General features: G+C 44.7%; 1 pseudogene across 1 annotated transcript in view; it reads left to right on the forward strand.

Annotated features, from left to right (window-relative positions):
• Positions 1-26,026, forward strand: part of LOC310856100 (glutamate receptor 1-like) — a 130,948-nt pseudogene that overhangs the window by 1,323 nt on the left and 103,599 nt on the right. The window contains exon 2 of the transcript in view: positions 513-755. The product of the transcript in view is annotated as a glutamate receptor 1-like (transcript). The remainder of the gene's footprint in view (positions 1-512; positions 756-26,026) is intronic.

Genomic DNA, 26,026 nt, shown 5'->3' on the forward strand with positions numbered 1-26,026 from the left:
AGTCATAGTCTCTTGAATAGTTTTCACTTAGTTTTAGTCACATTTTAGTCACCTGGAATGTTCTAGTGTTTAGTCTAGTTTTAGTCCACTAAATGTCATACGATTTTAGTCGACTAAATCAACTGTAGATTTAGTCGACTAAAATGTGTTTTGACAGGCCTTGATGCATGCTGAAAATAGCAGATATACAATCTCACGCTGCAACGCGTTGTGAGATTGTATATCTGCTATTTTCAGCATGCAACCCAACATAAAACTGGATCTCTTGTCCACTAGTCCCCTCCTAACATTTTAGTCTAGTTTTTATTTGTTGACGAAATTGTCAGTATATTTAGACTCAGTTTTAGTCATCATAGATTCGTTTTTATTTAGTTTTAGTCAGTGAAAAAAGTTTTTTTCGTCTTAGTTGTAGTCGACGAAAACAACACTGCTGTCTGCATTACAGTAACCTCTCTCTCTCTCTGTCTCTCTCTCTCTCTCTCCCCCCCCTCCCCCCCCCCCCCCCCCCCCAGTCTGCTCCCAGTTCTCCCGGGGCGTGTACGCGGTCATGGGCGTGTACGACCGGCGCAGCGTCAACATGCTGATGTCCTTCTGCGGCTCGCTGCACGTGTGCTTCGTCACGCCCTCCTTCCCCGTGGACACGCCCACCAACCAGTTCGTGCTGCAGCTGCGCCCCGAGCTGCAGGAGCCCCTGATGGCGCTGCTGGCGCACTTCGGCTGGACGCGCTTCGTCTACATGTACAGCGCCGAGTCAGGTGAGGATTCTGTACTATTCTACAAGTGTAACCGGTGTAATCTGTCTCTCACTGCGTTGTGTTGAATGGACGGACGGACCCAGAACTCTCTTTGGAAACCACGTTTTATTCTGACAACGAATAACAACAGACACGTCTCCACGTTAGTTCTTAGTAGTGCAATGGCTCTCTCGTTCCAAGACGGAAGTAAAGAAGCAAAGAGCGACAGTAACACAACAAATAATATAACGTAACATACCTGACAAGGAATAACAACACACACGTCTCCACGTTAGTTCTTAGTAGTGCAATGGCTCTCTAAACAGAGTGAAACAAACACTGTATAAATCGATTTGCAAGTACAATTCTTATTATGTTATACAGAGAAGTCAACAAAGACACCCACCTCGTTCCAAGACGGAAGTAAAGAAGGAAGAGGTGGAGGTGTGGCAGGACATTTATACAGGGGGCAAAAGGGGGAGACTTAAAGGGGCTGTGACCTCTAATGCACTATGTATCCCTATACACATGAACCATGGAGAATTAAGTCAGGTAGAAGCACTTATTTGTGTCATATTTTGTGTAATTATATAATACTGTTACAGTTATGTACAGTTCAGAGTCAGGTATAGATTCTATACTATAGTCTACATCAGGAGTGGTGCAACTTTGACGATGGAGAGGGCCACTATATTTCCACACTCTCTCCCTATAGGGCCATATATTACTGTCGTAGCAAAAATAGCCGATCTACAAGCACAAAACCTTTTGAGCTTGTAGATCGGCTATTTTTGCTACAATATAGCCGATCTACATTGCCGATCTACAAGCTCAAAACGCGTCGCAGCGTGCTTATAGATCGGCTATTTTTGCTATAATTCGAACTGAAATCTCGAATTATTTTATTCCTATTTTTGAATTGGAATCCTGAAAATTAACACTTTTACGTCATTTCAAATGCCTTTAAATGATTGTGTTGAGCATTGATTCTGACCCCTGGTCTGTACCCTGGTCGTGTAGTCTCTTGAATAGTTTTCACTTAGTTTTAGTCACATTTTCGTCACCTGGGAATGTTTTAGTGTTTAGTCTAGTTTCAGTCGACTAAATATCATAAGATTTTAGTCGACTAAATCTACAGTTTGATTTGGTCGAGCAAAATGTATTTTGGCGTCGTATAATGGCTGTTCTTTTTACACCTGCTGAAAATAGCCGAGATTGTAGATCGGCTATTTTCAGCATGCAACCAAGTGTACCAAATTACTTATACTGGAACTCTCGTCCACTAAGTTTTTATTTGTTGACGGAATTGTCAATAAATGTAGTCTTAGTTGTATAGTCATCATAGCTGTCCTACTGCCACCTATACTGTCCGTTTATTATATTACACAGTGGGTGAAAAAAACACACCCCTTAAGACTAAACCACACCCATCAGAGGTGTGCCTTCCAGAGGTTCCTAGGTACCTATAGAAACCTCTAGGTGTCAGGCCGGTACTAAGGAAGGGAACACCACTGTAGCTTATAGTTTACATTTAGTTTCTGTCAGTGGGAAAAGGTATAGTCGACGAACCAGTGTTGTTTTTGGCAGCAAATTTCTATTTTAGTTTTAGTCATTTTAGTCTCTTCAATAGTTTTCACTTAGTTTTAGTCACATTTTAGTCACCTGGAATGTTCTAATGTTTAGTCTAGTTTTAGTAGACTAAAAAATCTACAGTTGATTTAGTCGACTAAAATGTGTTTTGACAGGCCTTGATGTCGTTGTAATGACATATTTTACACTTTGGTTGCATGCTGAAGCGTTGCAAGATTGTATATCTGCTATTTTCAGCATGCAACCCAGCATAAAACTGGATCTCTTGTCCACTAGTCCCTTCCTAACATTTTAGTCTAGTTTTTATTTGTTGACGAAATTGTCAGTATATTTAGTCTTAGTTTTAGTCATCATAGATTCGTTTTTATTTCGTTTTTATTTAGTTTTAGTCAGTGGAAAAAGGTAGTCGACGGACATTTTTCGTCTTAGTTTTAGTCGACGAAAACAACACTGCGACGAACATTTAGTTTTAGTGGAGGAAATGGTTCAGTGGGTTCATAGAGTATATAGAGTCAGTGTGTGTGGAGCTCTTTAATCGGCTCCGGTCCATAAAACAAGCCCCTCCCCAGAGGGACGCTCCGTGATTTCCAGCTCCCTCTCTGCAGCGCTCGGCAACAAAGTGTCTTATGGAACGTTATGGTTCCTCCGACGGTCCTTCTGGAGAGTAATGGTGTTTATAGACTCTGACCAACCCTCTCTCTGTGTGTGTGTGTGTGTGTGTGTGTGTGTGTGTGTCGGTGTGTCGGTGCTTTTTAAACTATTACATGTCCAAAACATATATGTAATTGGCCGCCGACCCCCATCTGAAAGTATGAAATATGTTGTTCCAGGGACCCCCCCCCCCCCCCCCCCCCCCCAGAAGCAAAGATTTGAGTTAAAAAAAACGTTTGCTCTGAAAGAATATTCTATTCAATGATTTGCGCCACATGTTTTCCATATTATTGTAATAATAGCAGATCTACAAGCTCGTAGTGCGGCACTCGGTGCTATGAGCTTGTACATCTGCTATTTTTCCAATATAGCTAAAGTACAACATAATGCTTAAAACACCAAAAGGGGTTATAAGTATACCGGTTTGAGGTACAGTATTAACGTTACTTTACGTGGATATTTCCATTTATCTATACGTTACGCTTCCAAATCCACTACATATCTAAATTCAGGATAAGAACCCAGATCTGTTTTGGATGTCTGAGTGTTTTATGATAAATTGGTTGTTCAGTAATGACGTTTTTGTTTTTGGAAAATGTATAGAGAAGGCATGGCAGTTACGTTGGAGAACCATCCATCAATGTATCCATGAGTAACTGTCTATTTGTGTATATGTATTATTATATATGTACAATTTTGTGAGTGTCTTGTAAGCCCGTGCGGGCTGGGCATCTTATGATGTAGGACACTTTAAAAAAAATCACACCAGTGTGAACCAAGTGGTGCAACTCCCGTCTATTGGTTCTCTGTATCGTTCCAATTTCTTCTCTGTATCATTCCAATTTCTTCTCTGTATCGTTTGCGTCCAGCAGGTGGCAGCCATGTCACATACTTCTCTCGTTCCAATTTCACGCATGCGCACACCACTCGTGCTCACACAGGTACATCACAAACAGGTACACAGCTACACGGACATTGCATGCTGGATGTAGAAGTGGTTGCACCACTTAAAAACTCTATCTATCTATCTATCTATCTATCTATCTATCTATCTATCTACTACGTAGATACGTAGACATATCTACTACACATAGATGTGTAGACATATCTACTACACATAGATATGTAGTGAGTCATTGTGCGTATGAGGCTCTACTCCCTGATGGACGCTCAGTGTTGGAGAGGCAAAGTCAAAGTCGTACACGTTAGTCACACACGTGACATTTTGTTCTCCGTATTGAACCCATCTCTGGGAGCGGTGAGCTGCCCAAGGCGTGCGCCGCGCTCAGGAACCATTGGTTGATTTGAACGCCCAATCCAACCCATTGATTGATGCTGATCGAGTGCCAAGCAGGGAGGCATTGGGTCCCATTTTTTACAGTCTTTGGTTTTTTTTGAGTGATTGATCGAAATATTTATTAACAGTTTGCAGAATTACAGTACATGTCAAGCACAAACTCAGATTTTACGGGGGCCAGTTTCGAATTGCAGCCGTCCGTAGGTGCCCTTTGAGAGCGGTTTTGAAGGAGTCAAGGGATTCACATGTCTTAATGACTGTTGGTAGGGCGTTCCACATTTTGGTGGCATATAGGAGCGAAAATAATTTAGTCCCTTATTTGTGCCGAATCTGGGCTGTACATGGTTCATTGCACTCCCTCCCTGGTGTGACCCGACCGGGGATCGAACCCTCGACCTCCCAGTTTCAGGGCGGACACTCTGACCACACACGTCCACTGTCTGGTGCAGGGGCTGAAATGAAATCACGTAAGAGGGCACTTTTAGACAAAAAAATACGAAAATAGCAGATCTACAAGCTCTTAACGCGTTGCGCTGTGACACGTTGAGAGCTTGTAGATCAGCTATTTTTCGGGGCACAAACCCAGCAGTCTTTATCTACACTGGATGTAAATGATAATGAGCAAATCGTATATTTGCGTCATTGATTATTCATGTCTGTGTTGTTTGTGTTGATCTGTTTTGATCACTACATAGTTTGACTAGTAATGCCTATTGACTACACACAGCCTTCCCCAGGGTGCTGTCCTGGCATTCTGAACGCAGAGCCCGCCAGAACCTCATATTATTATCCCATTCTGACCTGAGATCAGATTCTAAAAATGTCTTCTACATCCTGACAGTTTTCCATTCTGACCTGAGATCAGATTATAAAAATGTCTTTCTACGTCAGGCGTTCTTCGATTTAAAAAAAAATAGCAGACCTACAAGCTCGTAGCGCGCCACCGAGTGGCGCGCTACGAGCTTGTAGATCTGCTATTTTTCAATAGCTAAAGCATAACATGATGCTAACACCAAAAGGGGTTCCCGATCAGAATGGGTTATTCTGCAGTAAATTACGTCTGCTCTTTCAAGAAGGCTGTTTTATTGAACTAACCCACAAACAAACAAAGATAATACACTGGAGATGCGGTGTAATGTAAACGACATGGATTTCTAAACAAAAAGCTAGAAAATGCTGTGTTCAAGTTCAGGAGACTTTCAGGGGGAATAAAGCAATTCTCCTGAATGATGTGTGCCTTAAAGGACCTATAACATAACATTTTTGTGTTTTTGGGGCTCCCATGTGTGTTTTCTATCCCCACAAATAACCAATTTTGAACAATCAGGCCTTCATGTCATATGGGTGTTTTAATGGAAATTGCTCTCAGGAACAGCTCGACTGATTTTGGCCTCATCGTGATGTCATCAATGTCACCCTACTTTGTATAATTCCTCCTCTTCTTCAGTCTTCAGTTCCAAATTTGCATTTCCACTTTGTTTACAATGTCCACCATTGTTGATTTTCCAAGCTGGCATGGAATGGAAACAAGCCTGGTTTTATCTAGCATCAGTATTATAATGACTCAAATATTAAATAATCTGCATATCAGCAGGACATTGTGGTACTGGTTATATCTCGTTATATCAGAGTGGTGATTGAGGCTCATAGACCATATTATGATTAATAAATATTAAAAGCAGTTTTAAAATGCATGTTATTTGCGCTTTAATTCTGCCTTCATGGAAATGAGAGGAGTGGCATTTTGCATTTCTTTCACATGAAAGCATGTTAGATTGTCTGAAGAAACATGCCGGCCTCCAAACAGACGAGCCCTCACATATATTAATATTTCATTATTATAGCCCATTTTGGACTGAGGTTGATTAGGGAAAAAAATGGTTTGTAAATCCTAACAGTTTTCTGAAGCTATAGAGTGTATATGCCTTGATCCCGCCTCTAGCTGCCGCTGATTGGCCAGGCCGTTTGGTGGTGGGCGGAGCATCAAGTCTGCCTGAGAGTTCCCAGATGGGAGCAGGATGGGGGGGGGGGGGGGGGGGGACTCTCTGCTGCCCCATCTGGCCGAGTCAGAGTAGCTCCGGGCAGGATCCGCCGGGAGAATCTACACGCAGCTGCGTGACATGAGACTAATTAATTAGAGCGACAGAGAGAGTGGGGAGTGTGTGTGTGTGTGTGTGTGTGTGTGTGTGTGTGTGTGTGTGTGTGTGTGTGTGTGTGTGTGTGTGTGTGTGTGTGTGTGTGTGTGTGTGTGTGTGTGTGTGTGTGTGTCAATTTAGCAAAGGTGCAGACGATCATAAATCAGCATACACTACTCTATGCCGAATTGAAGTGGACTCGTCGGTCCCAGACTTGTCTTCTTCTCCCTGGAAATAAAAACGTCTGGGTTTCCGAGGCTACAGATGGTGTGAGAGTGTGGTGGGGGTGCAGTACTTAGTCTTTGGTTTAGAGTAGTCATTGGTTAGACCAGTCATTAGTCCTACACCTACCACCTATATCACCCTAAACCTAACCTCCCACGGGGCAGCACACCTAAACCTAACCTTAACCCATGTCTGACCAATGACTAGTCTAAACCTAACCTCCCACGGGGCAGCACACCTAAACCTAACCTTAACCCATGTCTAACCAATGACTAGTCTAAACCTAACCTCCCACGGGGCAGCACACCTAAACCTAACCTTAACCCATGTCTAACCAATGACTAGTCTAAACCTAACCTCCCACGGTGCAGCACACCTAAACCTAACCTTAACCCATGTCTAACCAATGACTAGTCTAAACCTAACCTCCCACGGGGCAGCACACCTAAACCTAACCTTAACCCATGTCTAACCAATGACTAGTCTAAACCTAACCTCCCACGGGGCAGCACACCTAAACCTAACCTTAACCCATGTCTAACCAATGACTAGTCTAAACCTAACCTTAACCCATGTCTAACCAATGGCTAGTCTAAACTAAGTATGCACCCTAAACCTAACCTTAACCCATGTCTAACCAATGACTAGTCTAAACCTAACCTCCCACGGGGCAGCACACCTAAACCTAACCTTAACCTGCATGTCTAACCAATGGCTAGTCTAAACTAAGTATGCACCCTAAACCTAACCTTAACCCATGTCTAACTAATGAGTAGTCTAAACCTAACCTTAACCCATGTCTAACCAATGACTAGTCTAAACTAAGTATGCACCCCCTACAACCTATCTCAAACCCTCACCCTAAACCTAACCTTAACCCATGTCTAACCAATGACTAGTCTAAACCTAACCTCCCACGGGGCAGCACACCTAAACCTAACCTTAACCCATGTCTAACCAATGACTAGTCTAAACCTAACCTCCCACGGGGCAGCACACCTAAACCTAACCTTAACCCATGTCTAACCAACGACTAGTCTAAACCTAACCTCCCACGGGGCAGCACACCTAAACCTAACCTTAACCCATGTCTAACCAATGACTAGTCTAAACTAAGTATGAACCCTAAACCTAACCTTAACCCATGTCTAACCAATGACTAGTCTAAACTAAGTATGCACCCTAAACCTAACCTTAACCCATGTCTAACCAATGACTAGTCTAAACTAAGTATGCACCCTAAACCCTAACCTTAACCAATGTCTAACCAATGACTAGTCTAACCCTAACCTCCCACGGGGCAGCACACCTAAACCTAACCTTAACCCATGTCTAACCAATGACTAGTCTAAACTAAGTATGCACCCTAAACCTAACCTTAACCCATGTCTAACCAATGACTAGTCTAAACTAAGTATGCACCCTAAACCTAACCTTAACCCATGTCTAACCAATGACTAGTCTAAACTAAGTATGCACCCTAAACCTAACCTTAACCCATGTCTAACCAATGACTAGTCTAAACTTAAGTATGCACACCTAAACCTAACCTTAACCCATGTCTAACCAACGACTAGTCTAAACTAAGTATGCACCCCGTGACAGTGCGTCGGTACAGGCACAAGAGGAAAAGGTCGATACCAAAGTAGATTTTCTCCTGGTTTGTCTCTGAAAGAAAGAAAACAAGTCATTTTAGTGGCAGATTGTTGCGGGGAAGATTGTGTTGCTTATTGTGACGAATGGCTCCAATATTCAGTCCAGTGACTCTGGAACCAGTGGTGGGAGAAAAACAATGTATCCACATGTTTTCAGCTACAGTATCGATACTGCAGTTTACTGCAATGTAGAGTCCGGAAATACAACAGTTCCTTGAGTAAAAGTACTTGAGTATTGCCATCAAAATGTACTTAAAGTATACCAAAAAGTACTCATGGTGCATTAATGACCCATTTCACGGGCAGGTTCAAAATGTATGAAAACATAATATTATTTAGAAAATAGATCTACAAGCTCACTGTAGAGCTTGTAGATCTATTTTCAAATGGCCTGAAGTGATTAGTGTGTGGGTATTTATTTTATTTGTATTATTATTATTATTTTGTAATATTAATAACAATAAACTAGTATAAACTCTAACATTTCCAAATAATTAGTAGTGGAGTAAATAGGACAGAATTTGCCTCTCAGATGTAATGGAGTAGAAAAGTAGAAATAACTCAAAATGGTACTTAAACCCATTCTGGACGGGAACCCCTTTTGGTGTTTTAAACGTTATGTTATAAGAAAAAATAGTAGATCTACAAGCTCATAGCGCGCCACCGAGTGGCGCACTATGAGCTTGTAGGTCTGCTATTTTTGAAAAATCGTTAAAAATGTGCCTCAAATCTTTCAGAAAATTGTCATGATTTAGAAAATGTTTTTTTTTATTTTTAAACGTCGACGTCATCAGGCCTAAATGGTACAATACTTTGGTATAAATGTACTTGGTTACTTTCCCACCGTACGGGCCACTGCGGAACCTTCGGATGCCTCTGTGAGCATAATGTGTTTCCGGGGACCTCCTCAGGGTGATGCGCGGCAGTGTGTCATCTCTGCTTCCCTGTGTTGTTAACCCATTCTGACCTGAGATCAGATTCATACGAGGTTTCCACTGGACACACACTGGTCTGATTAACCCCATTCTGATCTGAGATCAGATTCTAAAAATGTCAGTCGTTCTTCGATTTTTTTTTTAAATAGCAGATCCACAAGCTCATAGCGCGCCACTCGGTGGCGCGCTACAAGCTTGTAGATCTGCTATTTTTCAATAGCTAAAGCAGGACATGATGCTAACACCAAAATGGGTTCCCGTTCAGAATGGGTTAATTTGTCTATTGTCTATGACTAGTATGAGGAATGCATGGCTTTCTGTTGCATGCTGGGTATTGTCGTCGCATAGACCGGTGGTTCCCAAAGTGGGGTCCGGGGACCCCTATATGCAGCTAGGGGTCCTTGAGGGAGTTCCAGGGGGTCCGGGGACCCCTATATGCAGCTAGGGGTCCATGAGGGAGTTCCAGGGGGTCTGAGGACCCCTATATGCAGCTAGGGGTCCATGAGGGAGTTCCAGGGGGTCCGAGGACCCCTATATGCAGCTAGGGGTCCATGAGGGAGTTCCAGGGGGTCTGGGGACCCCTATATGCAGCTAGGGGTCCATGAGGGAGTTCCAGGGGGTCTGAGGACCCCTATATGCAGCTAGGGGTCCATGAGGGAGTTCCAGGGGGTCTGGGGACCCCTATATGCAGCTAGGGGTCCATGTATTGCCATGTGTTGTTCTTGGCTTACTGTATAAATCTCTCTGGATTAACCCATTCTGACCGGGCACCCGTTTTGGTGTCGGCATCATGTTATGCTTTATCTATTGAAAAATAGCAGATCATATCGCGCCACCGAGTGGCGCGATACGAGCTTGTAGGTCTGCTATTTTTTGAAAAATCGAAGAGCGACTGACATTTTTTAGAATCTGATCTCAGGTCAGAATGGGTTCATCAGACCAGTGTGTGTCCAGTCGGAAACCTCGCATGAATCTGATCTCAGGTCAGAATGGGTTAAGAGCGTCTGAGAAATGCCTAAATGGTAAATTGCATCTGGGTCGTCATAGTTAGACAGACAGGGAGGAATGCAGTGTGTCGACTCGCGGCATCATAAGTTCGTAACACACCCTACAGCGCGAACGTCGACACAGCCACATCTGGAGGGGGGGGGGCGCACGTGCATGCACGCATGCATTTGTGTCGTTGCGAGTCAGCCAAGCAGAAAATAGACACTCAGGACGGTCCTCTGGGGAGAGTTTAGTGAACATTAGCCGCTGTAGAGCATATAGCGTTGCCATGAAGGGCTTTGCAGAGTTTGGGTTAAAGGAGAATTTCAGACTAGATTTTTTTTTTTTTTTTTACCTTTATTTGTAGTTTGTTACGTCCAAAGAGGTCCAGGTGCTATTTTGTGCAAAAGCGCATTATTGTCTATATTTCCCCGATAAGTCGTCAATTGAATTGGATTGGATTGCATTGAATTGAATGGGGATATGGGGTGCTTATTTCATATCTCCTCTCCTCTCCTCTCCTCTCCTCTCCTCTCCTCTCCTCTCCTCTCCTCTCCTCTCCTCTCCTCTCCTCTCCTCTCCTCTCCTCTCCTCTCCTCTCCTAACCTCATTGAGAGCGATAGTATACAGAACTGTCGAGTATATTGGTGTGTGTGTGTGTGTGTGTGTGTGTGTGTGTGTGTGTGTGTGGGTGTGTGGACATATGTGCCATTTCCTCTGAAAGCCCTGTAGCTCTCCGATGGCAGACAGTCTGTGCACGCGCACACACACACACACACACACACACACACACACACACACCTCTCCAGGGTGTGCGGCAGTGTGAGTCTCCGCTGCCGTCGGTGGAGAGAATTAAAGTGATTCATCTTTACTTTGAGCCAACCAACCCCCTGTTGCACACACACACACACACACACACACACACACACACACACACACACACACACACACACACACACACACGCACACACACACACACACGAGAGGAGGGGAGAGGAGGTGAGGCGAGGGGAGGGGGGAGAGGGGGGAGAGGAGAGGAGAGGAGAGACAGTGGACTTGGTTTATCATTCACTTGCACACAGTGCTCTCTCTCTCTCTCTCTCTCTCTCTCTCTCTCTCTCTCTCTCTCTCTCTCTCTCCCCCCTCTCCCCCTCTCTCTCTCATATGAATACACAGTTGTTCATCTCTTCTAAATCCTCCATCATTCCAGAGTGCTGTACATGGTGATGTTACTGCTTATCACACACTCACAGCCTGCATGGCGTGTGTGCGTGCGTGTGTGCGTGTGTGCATGCATGCGTGCGTACTTGCGTGCATGCTTGCGTGCGTGCGTGTGCGCGTGCGTGCGTGCTTGCGTGCATGCTTGCGTGCGTGCGTGCGTGCATGCTTGCGTGCGTGTGTGCGTGTGTGCGTGGACACTATTCAAATGGACGCCGAATAAAACTCCTTCAGACGTGTCGCCGTTTTCCGTGTAAACGCGGCCTGTGTCCCGTCATGTTTTACACGTTGAGTATCATCAACGTCAATGGGTTATCAAACGTCAATGGGTTATGAAACGTCAATGGGTTATCAAACGTCAATGGGTTATCAAACGTCAATGGGTTATCAAACGTCAATGGGTTATCAAACGTCAATGGGTTATCAAACGTCAATGGGTTATGAAACGTCAATGGGTTATCAAACGTCAATGGGTTATCAAACGTCAATGGGTTATCAAACGTCAATGGGTTATCAAACGTCAATGGGTTATCAAACGTCAATGGGTTATCAAACGTCAATGGGTTATCAAACGTCAATGGGTTATCAAACGTCAATGGGTTATGAAACGTCAATGGGTTATGAAACGTCAATGGGTTATCAAACGTCAATGGGTTATCAGACGTCAATGGGTTATGAAACGTCAATGGGTTATCAAACGTCAATGGGTTATGAAACGTCAATGGGTTATCAAACGTCAATGGGTTATCAGACGTCAATGGGTTATGAAACGTCAATGGGTTATCAAACGTCAATGGGTTATCAAACGTCAATGGGTTATCAAACGTCAATGGGTTATCAAACGTCAATGGGTTATCAAACGTCAATGGGTTATCAAACGTCAATGGGTTATCAAACGTCAATGGGTTATCAAACGTCAATGGGTTATCAAACGTCAATGGGTTATGAAACGTCAATGGGTTATGAAACGTCAATGGGTTATCAAACGTCAATGGGTTATCAGACGTCAATGGGTTATGACACGTCAATGGGTTATCAAACGTCAATGGGTTATGAAACGTCAATGGGTTATCAAACGTCAATGGGTTATCAGACGTCAATGGGTTATGAAACGTCAATGGGTTATCAAACGTCAATGGGTTATCAAACGTCAATGGGTTATCAAACGTCAATGGGTTATCAAACGTCAATGGGTTATCAAACGTCAATGGGTTATCAAACGTCAATGGGTTATGAAACGTCAATGGGTTATGAAACGTCAATGGGTTATCAAACGTCAATGGGTTATCAGACGTCAATGGGTTATGAAACGTCAATGGGTTATCAAACGTCAATGGGTTATGAAACGTCAATGGGTTATCAAACGTCAATGGGTTATCAGACGTCAATGGGTTATGAAACGTCAATGGGTTATCAGACGTCAATGGGTTATCAGACGTCAATGGGTTATCAGACGTCAATGGGTTATGAAACGTCAATGGGTTATCAGACGTCAATGCGTTATCAGACGTCAATGGGTTATCAGACGTCAATGGGTTATGAAACGTCAATGGGTTATCAGACGTCAATGGGTTATCAGACGTCAATGGGTTATCAGACGTCAATGGGTTATGAAACGTCAATGGGTTATCAGACGTCAATGGGTTATCAGACGTCAATGGGTTATGAAACGTCAATGGGTTATCAGACGTCAATGGGTTATCAGACGTCAATGGGTTATGAAACGTCAATGGGTTAATCAAACGTCAATGGGTTAAAAGCTGCGTTCCAGGTGCACCCAATCGAGCAGGTGCTGCAGGTTCCATTCCCGATCAAAACCTACCCCGTCACATTCTGAAGGAAGCATGAGGTCATTTCCCCAGGTTGGTGGAAGGAGTGTATAGTGCCCAGTGTTACATTAGACATTGACACTGGGTGAAACAAATGGGTTACAAAAAATTGTGGCATAAAAAAATAAAAGTACAGTATACGGTATACAGTACTGGAGAATATAATTAGTTACTTTCCACTAGGGCTGCGAATCTTTAGGTGTCCCACGATTCGATTCCGATTCTTGGGGTGACGATTCAATTCAAAAACGATCTTTTCGATTTTTCCCATTCTCAATTCAAAAAAGATTTTTTTTTCGATTCTAAAGCAGTTTTTTTTTTTTTTTATTAAAAACAATTAAATAGAATTTTAGCATGATCTACTCCAGTCTTCTGGCATGAAAGCAGAGTACATTTAGTAAAAAGCTTGTATAATTGTAAAGGTTTTATCAACTGAATGATTTAAACACACAAAGGTTAAATCCAAGAGTAAGAACATGTCTCATTCATTTAGCTTGCACAAATTTGAACCAGTACAAAAGTTACAACATCTCTTCTCACTCAATACCAGAACAACAGGCAGGCTTAGCTTAGCTGGTAGTAAATGCACTATGGAGAAACCCAGGCCATAATGCATTGCATGCACAGGTACATTTGTGGAAAAAAAAAAAAAAAAAAAATATATATATATATATATATATATATATATATATAGATTTTTGGAAAATGAGAATCGATTCTGAATCGGACGGCATTAGAATCGCGATTCTAACTTGAATCAGGCCTACTTTCCACCACTGGATCCTCCAGTGTGGACACGCTGGTGTTTGTACAGACTACCTGACTGACTGAAGCTCTTGCCACATTCTTTACAGACGTAAGGTTTTTCTCCAGTGTGGATACGATAATGTTGCTTCAGGTGACCTAATCCACTGAAACTCTTGCCACATTGTTTACAAACGAAAGGTCTTTCTCCAGTGTGGGTACGATGGTGTGTCTTCAGGCCACCTAACTGACAGAAGCGTTTGTCACACTGTTTGCAGACGTATGGTTGTTGTTCTCCAGTGTGAATACGATGATGATGCTTCAGCTGGCCTAATCGACTGAAACTCTTGCCACACTGTTTGCAGCAGTAAGGTTTTTCTCCGGTGTGGGTACGATTATGTGTCTTCAGGTGACCTAAGTGACTGAAGCGTTTGTCACACTGGGTGCAGTGGAATGGTTTTTCTCCTGTGTGGGTGCGCTGGTGTGTCTTAAGGTGACCTAATTGGCTGAAACTCTTGTCACACTGTTTACAGACGAAAGGTTTTTCTCCTGTGTGGGTACGATGATGTGTCTTCAGGTGACCTAAGTGACTGAAGCGTTTGTCACACTGGGTGCAGTGGAAAGGTTTCTCTCCGGTGTGGGTGCGATGATGTCGCTTCAGGCTTACATGGCTGCTGAAGCTTTTGTCACATTGTTTGCAGCAGTAAGGTTTTTCTCCGGTGTGGGTACGATGATGTAAATTCAGGTTACCTAACTGACTGAAGCTTTTGTCACACTGGGTACAATGGAATGGTTTTTCTCCTGTGTGGGTGCGCTGGTGTATCTTAAGATTTGCATGGCAGCTGAAACTCTTGTCACATTGTTCACAGTAGAAAGGTTTTTCTCCAGCGTGCGTACGATGATGTATCTTCAGGTGACCTAACTCACTGAAGCTTTTGTCACACTGTTTGCAGCAGTAAGGTTTTTCTCCGGTGTGGGTACGATGATGTATCTTCAGGTTACCTAACTGACTGAAGCTTTTGTCACACTGGGTACAATGGAAAGGTTTTTCTCCGGTGTGGGTGCGCTGGTTTTCATTCAAGGCACCTAAAGTGAGGCGTTCTTCACACGGTTTACGGATGTGCGTTTTCTTTCCTGCGCAAGCCAACTGTCGTGTCTGGAGCTGTTCCCCGGGCTGGGTTGAAGTCTTTCTCACCTGTTGATGACTGCTGTGAGATCTTATTGTTTCGTCGGCGTCTCCTTCTTGTCCCTGGCTGGTTGAAGAGGTGGTTATTGGCTGACAGCCGTGGCTCCTCTCCGTGCGTTTGTGGAGGAAACCTGAGACACTCGGAGCAGAAGCTTGGGAGCGGTTTGTCAAAGCTGCTTCTCGACAGGGACTGTGATGTGGAGACCGTGTGTGTCTAGCCGAGTGGAAGATCTGTCCTCCCCGGTGTTTGGTGGTGGTTATGCTCTGCATCTCTCAGTACGGCCTGATGTCCGGTCTCTCGTAGTAGCACGGCTATGAAGTGGAAGTGTAAAGGCATCTTCAGACCTTATATAGGTTGACCAGGACCTCTTCTCCCATGTCAAACACAACACAAACGGTTGCCGTGTTCCCTGAACAGTCAGACACATGAACGGACCGACAAGAACCAGGGAAAAGGAAAACACACACACACACACGCACGCACACACACACACACACACACACACACACACACACACACACACACACACACACACACACACACACACACACACACACACACACACAGTTTATTCCATGGATACACTGAATGGACTCGTGCACTCAGTCAAATGAACACACATAAGCACTCATTCATGTTGGTTCAGGGATGTCTATAGGCCTCTACTAATGGCGATACTGGTTAAGTCGACGAAATCAACACTGCTTCTCTAGGGTCAGACCACAACGTCACCACCTGACTGCTATGTTTGTTTTATTCTAACCGTTTTATTCTAAGGCTTCATGTTTGCAGCAGCAGGAGAAGCAGCAGCAGCAGCCCCATTGCCCACACGCACACACACACACAGAGTCACAGACACACACACACACTGTCAGCCGGCCCGTGGTAACAGAAAGCTTGGGGACGCTTAACATAATAACGGAGCACATTTCATTGTCAGTAACGGTAACTGCGTTGTGACGATGACAATTGTAATTAATTAGATTACCCGTTACTGAAAAAAATAACGACGTTAGGTAGCGCCGTTTGTTTAAACGCCGTTATACCCAACACTGGTCAAATTAAGCTAAAAAACGGCCAGGGACATCCCAGAATGTCACATTTTTGGCCGAGATTCACATAGAGACGGCGCGCGTGCACGATAGTGCACGATCACGCGGATTTCGTCCGGTTTTTGGTAGATTACATAATTATCTTTTTTTTTAAGTCTAAAAGTTCCATTATTTTGTTATAATAAGACGTACTGACAGGGCAGTACGTCTATTACGTCAAGTACGTCCCTGGCCACGAGGGATTTGTTGATTTAATACGCAGATTACGTCTTTGGCCACTAGGGGGTTAACCCATTTTGACCTGGGAACGATTCTACAAAATGTCTTCTAAATCCTGACTGTTTTCTTTGAAAAAAAGCTAGGTTTTTCTATGTCAGTCGTTCTCAAACACTTTCATGTCACTTTTCACGATTCTTCAAAAAATAGCAGAACTACAAGCTCGTAGCGCGCCACTCGGTGGCGCGCTATGAGCTTGTAGATCTGCTATTTGTCAATAGCTAAAGCATAACATGATGCTAACACCAAAACGGGTTCCCGGTCAGAATGGGTTAAAGGCTGCGTTCCAGGTGCACCCAATCGAGCAGGTTGCCCCAGGTTCCATTCCCGATCAAAACCTACCCCGTCACATTCTGAAGGAAGCATGAGGTCATTTCCCCAGGTTGGTGGAAGGAGTGTATAGTGCCCAGTGTTACATTAGACATTGACACTGGGTGAAACAAATGGGTTACAAAGAATTGTGGGATAAAAAAACAAAAGTACAGTATACGGTATACAGTACTGGAGAATATAATTAGTTACTTTCCACCACTGGATCCTCCAGTGTGGACACACTGGTGTTTGTACAGGTGTTTGTACAGACTACCTGACTGACTGAAACTCTTGCCACATTGTTTGCAGACGAAAGGTTTTTCTCCAGTGTGAATACGATGATGTTGCTTCAGCTGACCTAATCGACTGAAACTCTTGTCACACTGTTTGCAGCAGTAAGGTTTTTCTCCAGTGTGGGTACGATGATGTGTCTTCAGGTCACCTAACTGATTGAAGCTTTTGTCACACTGTTTGCAGACGAAAGGTTTTTCTCCGGTGTGGGTACGATGATGTATCTTCAGGTGACCTAACTGACTGAAGCTTTTGTCACACTGTTTGCAGCAGTAAGGTTTTTCTCCGGTGTGGGTACGATGATGTATCTTCAGGTCACCTAACTGACTGAAGCTTTTGTCACACTGTTTGCAGACGAAAGGTTTTTCTCCAGTGTGGGTACGATGATGTGTCTTCAGGTTACCTAACTGACTGAAGCTTTTGTCACACTGGGTACAATGGAATGGTTTTTCTCCGGTGTGGGTGCGCTGGTTTTCATTCAAGTCACCTAAAGTGAGGCTCTTTTCACGCGGTTTACGGATGTGCGTTGTCTTTCCCGCGCAAGCCAACTGTCGTGTCTGGAGCTGTTCCCCGGGCTGGGTTGAAGTCTTTCTCACCTGTTGATGACTGCTGTGAGATCTTATTGTTTCGTCGGCGTCTCCTTCTTGTTCCTGGCTGGTGGAAGAGGTGGTTATTGGCTTACAGCCGTGGCTCCTCTTCGTGCGTTTGTGGAGGAAACCTGAGACACTCGGAGCAGAAGCTCGGGAGCGGTTTGTCAAAGCTGCTTCTCGACAGGGACTGTGATGTGGAGACCGTGTGTATCTAGCCGAGTGGAAGATCTGTCCTCCCGGGTGTTTGGTGGTGGTTATGCTCTGCATCTCTCGGTACGGCCTGATGTCCGATCTCTCGTAGTAGCACGGCTATGGAGTGGAAGTGTAAAGGCATCTTCAGACCTTATATAGGTTGACCAGGACCTCTTCTTCCATGTCAAACACAACACAAACGGTTGCCATGTTCCCCGAACAGTCAGACACATGAACGGACCGACAAGAACCAGGGAAAAAGAAAACACACACACGCACGCACGCGCACGCACGCGCACGCACGCACGCACGCACGCACGCACACACACACACACACACACACACACACACACACACACACACACACACACACACACACACATGCTGCTTATAAACGTGGAGATATGGGGAATTATAAGAGACTGAAATATGAATTTCAGCGTGCTGTGTCTAAGGCTAAGGGCCTCCTACAAAGTGAAGCTTGAAAACAAACTGCAAGCAAATGACATCAAAGGTGTATGGCAGGGTTTGCAGGACATCACTGACTATAAAACCAAACACCATGTTCCAGACAGGGACCCCTCCCTTCCTGGGAGACATACATACATGAACATGATGTCAGACTGTTGCTCCGTCAGCAAAACCCCAGGAAGGCGGCAGGGCCTGACGGCGTGTCGTCTGCCACACTAAAGCACTGTGCTGACCAACTTGCACCTATCCTCACTTCCATTTTCAACTGGTCACTTGAACTCTGTACTGTGCCTGCTTGCTTTAAATCTGCGGTTATCATTCCTGTCCCAAAGAAAAATAATATCACCTGTCTTAATGACTATAGGCCTGTTGCCCTAACATCTGTCATTATGAAAGTCTTTGAGCGACTGGTCTGTAAACACCTGTCCAGCATAGCACTAGACCCCCACCAATTTGCCTACAGAGCAAATAGGAGTGTAGATGATGCAGTATCCCTCTGTCTGCACACTATTACCCAACACCTAGAATCCAGATCCACCTATGCTCGTGTACTTTTTGTTGACTTCAGCTCTGCAGTTAATACAATAGTGCCTGGGAAGCTGATCTCGACCCTACAGGAGCTAGGCGTCAGCTCACATCTATGTAAATGGATCTTTAATTTTCTATGTGACAGGAAACAGGTGGTCAAAATAGGTGATCTCGTCTCGCTGTCGAGGATCCTAAACACTGGGGCCCCCCAGGGGTGCGTCCTTTCTCCACTTCTCTACTCATTATACACTCATTTCTGTCAATCTCACTTTAGTACAGTTATGATGTATAAGTTTGCTGATGACACATCCTTAGTAGGTCTTATTACCAACGAAGTTGAAACCGACTACCGCAGAGCAGTAGAGGAGCTGGTGAGATGGTGTGAGAGTTACAACTTGATTCTAAACATCTCTAAAACCAAAGAGATGTTCATAGATTTTAGGAAAAATAAATCGTGTCCCCTCCCCCCCCCCCCCCCCCTCTTCATCAATGGGGAAGAGGTAGAAAGAGTTTCCTCCTTCCGGTTCCTATAGGGACCACCATCCATGAATCCTTATCATGGGATCTTAACACCAGTCTCATAATAAGTAAATCACACCAGCGTCTCTATTTCTTGCGGCAGCTTAAGGAGTTCAAAGTCAGCCAAGCAGCCATGACTCACTTCTATAGGGCCACTATTGAAAGTGTTCTCACCTTCTCCATGATGGTCTGGTTTGGTCACACAACCTCTCAAGACAAATTAAAGCTGGAAAGAGTAGTACGTCGCGCATCAAAAAACATAGGATGCAGCCTCCCTACACTTTCCTCACTCTATTCCACCAGAGGCAAATAAAATCATTGCAGACAACTCCCATCCTGCACATCACCTCTTCAATCTCCTCCCATCAGGCAGGAGATATAGAAGTATCAAGAGCTCTCAACATGTCGCTTCAGGGATAGCACTTACCTCTCTCTCTCTCTCTCTCTCTCTCTCTCTCTCTCTCTCTCTCTCTCTCTCTCTCTCTCTCTCTCTCTCTCTCTCTCTCTCCCCCCCTCTCTCCCTCTCTCTCTCATATAAATACACAGTTGTTCATCTCTTCTAAATCCTCCATCATTCCAGAGTGCTGTACATGGTGATGTTACTGCTTATCACACACTCACAGCCGGTGCGTGCGTGCGTGCGTGTGTGCATGCGTGCATGCTTGCGTGCATGCTTGCGTGCGTGCGTGCGTGCATGCTTGCGTGCGTGCGCGCGTGCGTGCTTGCGTGCATGCTTGCGTGCGTGCGTGCGTGCATGCTTGCGTGCGTGTGTGCGTGGACACTATTCAAATGGACGCCAAATAAAACTCCTTCAGACGTGTCGCCGTTTTCCGTGTAAACGCGGCCTGTGTCCCGTCGTGTTTTACACGTTGAGTATCATCAACGTCAATGGGTTATGAAACGTCAATGGGTTATGAAACGTCAATGGGTTATGAAACGTCAATGGGTTATCAAACGTCAATGGGTTATCAAACGTCAATGGGTTATCAAACGTCAATGGGTTATCAAACGTCAATGGGTCAAAGGCTGCGTTCCAGGTGCACCCAATCGAGCAAGTGCTGCAGGTTCCATTCCCGATCAAAACCTACCCGGTCACATTCTGAAGGAAGCATGAGGTCATTTCCCCAGGTTGGGGGAAGGAGTGTATAGTGCCCAGTGTTACATTAGACATTGACACTGGGTGAAACAAATGGGTTACAAAGAATTGTGGGATAAAAAATAAAAGTACAGTATACGGTATACAGTACTGGAGAATATAATGAGTTACTTTCCACTAGGGCTGCGAATCTTTAGGTGTCCCACGATTCGATTCGATTCCGATTCTTGGGGTGACGATTCAATTCAAAAACCATCTTTTCGATTTTTCCGATTCTCAATTCAAAAAAGATTTTTTTTTCGATTCTAAAGCAGTTTTTTTTTTTTTTATTAAAAACAATTAAATAGAATTTTAGCATGATCTACTCCAGTCTTCTGGCATGAAAGCAGAGTACTATTAGTAAAAAGCTTGTATAATTGTAAAGGTTTTATCCACTGAATGATTTAAACACACAAAGGTTAAATCCAAGAGTAAGAACATTATATTATTTAGCTTGCACAAATTTGAACCAGTACAAAAGTTACAAAATCTCTTCTCACTCAATACCAGAACAATACATTAGTATTAAAACAGGTGTAAAATAAATACAATTGGCAGGCTTAGCTTAGCTGGTAGTAAATGCACTATGCAGAAACCCAGGCCATAATGCATTGCATGCACAGGTACATTTGTGCAAGAAAAAAAAGATATATATATATATATTGATATTTGGAAAATGAGAATCGATTCTGAATCGGACGGCATTAGAATCGCGATTCTAACTCGAATCGTTTTTTTTTTTGACAGGCCTACTTTCCACCACTGGATCCTCCAGTGTGGACACGCTGGTGGTTGTGCAGACTACCTGACTGACTGAAACTCTTGCCACATTGTTTACAGACGAAAGGTCTTTCTCCAGTGTGGGTACGATGGTGTGTCTTCAGGCCACCTAACTGACTGAAGCGTTTGTCACACTGTTTGCAGGCGTATGGTTGTTTTTCTCCAGTGTGAATACGATGATGATGCTTCAGCTGGCCTAATCGACTGAAACTCTTGCCACATTGTTTGCAGGCGAAAGGTTTTTCTCCGGTGTGGGTACGGTGATGTATCTTCAGGTCACCTAAGTGACTGTAGTGTTTGTCACACTGGGTGCAGTGGAATGGTTTTTCTCCAGCGTGGGTACGATGATGTATCTTCAGGTGACATAACCGACTGAAGCTTTTGTCACACTGTTTGCAGCAGTAAGGTTTTTCTCCAGTGTGGGTACGATGATGTATCTTCAGGTCACCTAACTCGCTGAAGCTTTTGTCACACTGTTTGCAGACGAAAGGTTTTTCTCCAGTGTGGGTACGATGATGTGTCTTCAGGTGACCTAACTGACTGAAGCTTTTGTCACACTGTTTGCAGACGAAAGGTTTTTCTCCAGTGTGGGTACGATGATGTATCTTCAGGTGACATAACCGACTGAAGCTTTTGTCACACTGTTTGCAGCAGTAAGGTTTTTCTCCTGTGTGGGTACGATGATGTATCTTCAGGTCACCTAACTGTCTGAAGCTTTTGTCACACTGTTTGCAGACGAAAGGTTTTTCTCCAGTGTGAATGCGATGATGTATCTTCAGGTGACCTAACTCATTGAAGCTTTTGTCACACTGTTTGCAGACGAAAGGTTTTTCTCCGGTGTGGGTGCGATGGTTTTCATTCAAGTCACCTAAAGTGAGCCTCTCTTCACACGGTTTACGGATGTGCGTTTTCTTTCCCGCGCAAGCCAACTGTCGTGTCTGGAGCTGTTCCCCGGGCTGGGTTGAAGTCTTTCTCACCTGTTGATGACTGCTGTGAGATCTTATTGTTTCGTCGGCGTCTCCTTCTTGTTCCTGGCTGGTGGAAGAGGTGGTTATTGGCTGACAGCCGTGGCTCCTCTTCGTGCGTTTGTGGAGGAAACCTGAGAAACTCGGAGCAGAAGCTCGGGAGCGGTTTGTCAAAGCTGCTTCTCGACAGGGACTGTGATGTGGAGACCGTGTGTGTCTAGCCGAGTGGAAGATCTGTCCTCCCCGGTGTTTGGTGGTGGTTATGCTCTGCATCTCTCAGTACGGCCTGAGTTCCGATCTCTCGTAGTAGCACGGCTGTGAAGTGGAAGTGTAAAGGCATCTTCAGACCTTATATAGGTTGACCAGGACCTCTTCTCCCATGTCAAACACAACACAAACGGTTGCCGTGTTCCCCGAACAGTCAGATACATGAACGGACCGACAAGAACCAGGGAAAAGGAAAACACACACACACACGCGCGCACACACACACACACACACACACACACACACACACACACACACACACACACCAATGAAGTGAGATCGCTTTGTAGGGAGAAACATGCTGCTTATAAACGTGGAGATATGGGGAATTATAAGAGACTGAAATATGAATTTCAGCGTGCTGTGTCTAAGGCTAAGGCCTCCTACAAAGTGAAGCTTGAAAACAAACTGCAAGCAAATGAAATCAAAGGTGTATGGCAGGGTTTGCAGGACATCACTGACTATAAAACCAAACACCATGTTCCAGACAGGGACCCCTCCCTTCCTGGGAGGCTTAATGATTTTTATTGTCGGTTCGATAGTGAAAACCATCAGTCCCCTAACCTGACGCTGCCAGATCCAAGAAGCTTGCTACACAAATTTGTTTCACAGCTTATTGGGATCTGGGATCGCGGAAGCAAATTCAATGACGGGGCTGTTCCTTTTTTTCAAGATACTTGGTAGATGATTGGATGGGACCGTCTGTCTATCACCGTGTGGGCGTGCAAACACAACCAATCATATTGACGTGTCTATATAGCTTCACGTCCGGTTTCGCACATATCCCGCCCTTAGCTCACGCTGATTGGTCCGGTACGGAACGGATTTTTGTCTGCTCAACTGCCTGAGAGATCCCAGATGAGTGCTGTGTTGGGGAACACGGTTACCCAATACCGCCCTCATCTGGCAGCGTCAGGTTATCAGTCCCCCTCTTTTCCAAGAGACATACAACATACATGAACATGATGTCAGACTGTTGCTCCGTCAGCAAAACCCCAGGAAGGCGGCAGGGCCTGATGGCGTGTCGTCTGCCACACTAAAGCACTGTGCTGACCAACTTGCACCTATCCTCACTTCCATTTTCAACTGGTCACTTGAACTCTGTACTGCGCCTGCTTGCTTTAAATCTGCGGTTATCATTCCTGTCCCAAAGAAAAATAATATCACCTGTCTTAATGACTATAGGCCTGTTGCCCTAACATCTGTCATTATGAAAGTCTTTGAGCGACTGGTCTGTAAACACCTGTCCAGCATAGCACTAGACCCCCACCAATTTGCCTACAGAGCAAATAGGAGTGTAGATGATGCAGTATCCCTCTGTCTGCACACTATTACCCAACACCTAGAATCCAGATCCACCTATGCTCGTGTACTTTTTGTTGACTTCAGCTCCGCATTTAATACAATAGTGCCTGGGAAGCTGATCTCAACCCTACAGGAGCTAGGCGTCAGCTCACATCTATGTAAATGGATCTTTAATTTTCTATGTAACAGGAAACAGGTGGTCAAAATAGGTGATCTCGTCTCGCTGTCGAGGCTCCTAAACACTGGGGGGCCCCCAGGGGTGCGTCCTTTCTCCACTTCTCTACTCATTATACACTCATTTCTGTCAATCTCACTTTAGTACAGTTATGATGTATAAGTTTGCTGATGACACATCTTTAGTAGGTCTTATTACCAACGAGGTTGAAACCGACTACCGCAGAGCAGTAGAGGAGCTGGTGAGATGGTGTGAGAGTTACAACTTGATTCTAAACATCTCTAAACCCAAAGAGATGTTTATAGATTTTAGGAAAAAGAAATTGTGTCCCCTCCCCCCCCCCCCCCTCTTCATCAATGGGGAAGAGGTAGAAAGAGTTTCCTCCTTCCGGTTCCTAGGGACCACCATCCATGAATCCTTATCATGGGATCTTAACACCAGTCTCATAATAAGTAAATCACACCAGCGTCTCTATTTCTTGCGGCAGCTTAAGAAGTTCAAAGTCAGCCAAGCAGCCATGACTCACTTCTATAGGGCCACTATTGAAAGTGTTCTCACCTTCTCCATGATGGTCTGGTTTGGTCACACAACCTCTCAAGACAAATTAAAGCTGGAAAGAGTAGTACGTCGCGCATCAAAAAACATAGGATGCAGCCTCGCTACACTTTCCTCACTCTATTCCACCAGAGGCAAATAAAATCATTGCAGACAACTCCCATCCTGCACATCTCCTCTTCAATCTCCTCCCATCAGGCAGGAGATATAGAAGTATCAAGAGCTCTCAACATGTCGCTTCAGGGATAGCACTTACCCCTCTCTCTCTCTCTCTCCCCCCCTCTCTCCCTCTCTCTCTCATATAAATACACAGTTGTTCATCTCTTCTAAATCCTCCATCATTCCAGAGTGCTGTACACGGTGATGTTACTGCTTATCACACACTCACAGCCTGCATGGCGTGCGTGCGTGCGTGCGTGCGTGCGTGCGTGCGTGCGTGCGTGTGTGCATGCATGCGTGCGTGCTTGCGTGCATGCTTGCGTGCGTGCGTGCGTGCGTGCGTGTGCGCGTGCGTGCGTGCGTGCATGCTTGCGTGCGTGCGTGCATGCTTGCGTGCGTGTGTGCGTGGACACTATTCAAATGGACGCCAAATAAAACTCCTTCAGACGTGTCGCCGTTTTCCGTGTAAACGCGGCCTGTGTCCCGTTGTGTTTTACACGTTGAGTATCATCAACGTCAATGGGTTATCAAACGTCAATGGGTTATCAAACGTCAATGGGTTATCAAACGTCAATGGGTTATCAAACGTCAATGGGTTATCAAACGTCAATGGGTTAAAGGCTGCGTTCCAGGTGCACCCAATCGAGCAGGTGCTGCAGGTTCCATTCCCGATCAAAACCTACCCCGTCACATTCTGAAGGAAGCATGAGGTCATTTCCCCAGGTTGGTGGAAGGAGTGTATAGTGCCCAGTGTTACATTAGACATTGACACTGGGTGAAACAAATGGGTTACAAAACATTGTGGGATAAAAAATAAAAGTACAGTATACGGTATACAGTACTGGAGAATATAATTAGTTACTTTCCACCACTGGATCCTCCAGTGTGGACACACTGGTGATTGTTCAGATTACCTGACTGACTGAAGCTCTTGCCACATTGTTTGCAGACGAAAGGTTTTTCTCCAGTGTGGGTACGATGATGTTGCTTCAGCTGACCTAATCGACTGAAACACTTGTCACACTGTTTGCAGCAGTAAGGTTTTTCTCCAGTGTGGGTACGATGATGCATCTTCAGGTGACCTAACTGACTGAAGCTTTTGTCACACTGTTTGCAGACGAAAGGTTTTTCTCCAGTGTGGGTACGATGATGTATCTTCAGGTGACATAACCGACTGAAGCTTTTGTCACACTGTTTGCAGCAGTAAGGTTTTTCTCCTGTGTGGGTACGATGATGTATCTTCAGGTCACCTAACTGACTGAAGCTT

Source organism: Protomyctophum parallelum (assembly GCF_964188405.1).
Source record: "Protomyctophum parallelum genome assembly, chromosome: 1".
NCBI classification, from domain to species: domain Eukaryota; kingdom Metazoa; phylum Chordata; class Actinopteri; order Myctophiformes; family Myctophidae; genus Protomyctophum; species Protomyctophum parallelum.